Below are 716 nucleotides of genomic sequence, written 5' to 3' on the forward strand. Positions count from 1 at the left end.
CGCGGCGGCGCGCCTCCCCCCCCGCCCCTCCCCGGAGCCCCGGTGCCGAACCGGTGCGCTCCCGGCTCGCCCGGCCGTGCTGGGGGGTTTCAGAGATGCTGCAAGGCAAGGAACAAGAATAAATAATCCCCGGGTTTTAAAAGGGGCTACTCGATGGTTTTATTGCACAGTAAAAACTTCTCACAAAACTCTCCGTACGTCTATACACGGATTTATCTACGTCTGTTCTCTATAGGAGCATGCAAAAAAAAAAAAAAAAAAAAAGTGCCCTCCTCCCTCCCCAAATTCTGGGCACGTTGCTGGACCGAGCTGCCGAGATGTAATGGTTTGATGGGAGATACCGTGGAGGTGAAGAACAATATCGCGGCGCGGCGGTACCTTGCGCACTCCGCCTTGTCCCGGTCTTGTTAAACGCAGCGTGATATGTATCTGTCATCGATTTAATATGTCTTAATTCAAATATATCCCCCCGATCAATTTCTTTTTATGAGGGGCTATAAAACAAAGAAAATATTTTATAGCTGGGTAATAGGCAGCTGACCTGCGACTGTGGGGAGGGAGGGGTTGGCAGAGACTCACGTGGAAATTCGCCCATTTTTAGGACGCCGGGAAGCCGAGGTGGCTGCCCGGGCCGGGACGCTTTTGGACGGTGCCAACTCCAAGAGGGCCGCGAAGAATTTGAAGCTCATTAACTCACCGACCTCCAGCTCAGGCCC

Source organism: Charadrius vociferus, unplaced genomic scaffold, assembly GCF_000708025.1.
Source record: "Charadrius vociferus isolate BGI_N301 unplaced genomic scaffold, ASM70802v2 scaffold110, whole genome shotgun sequence".
Lineage (NCBI taxonomy): Eukaryota > Metazoa > Chordata > Aves > Charadriiformes > Charadriidae > Charadrius > Charadrius vociferus.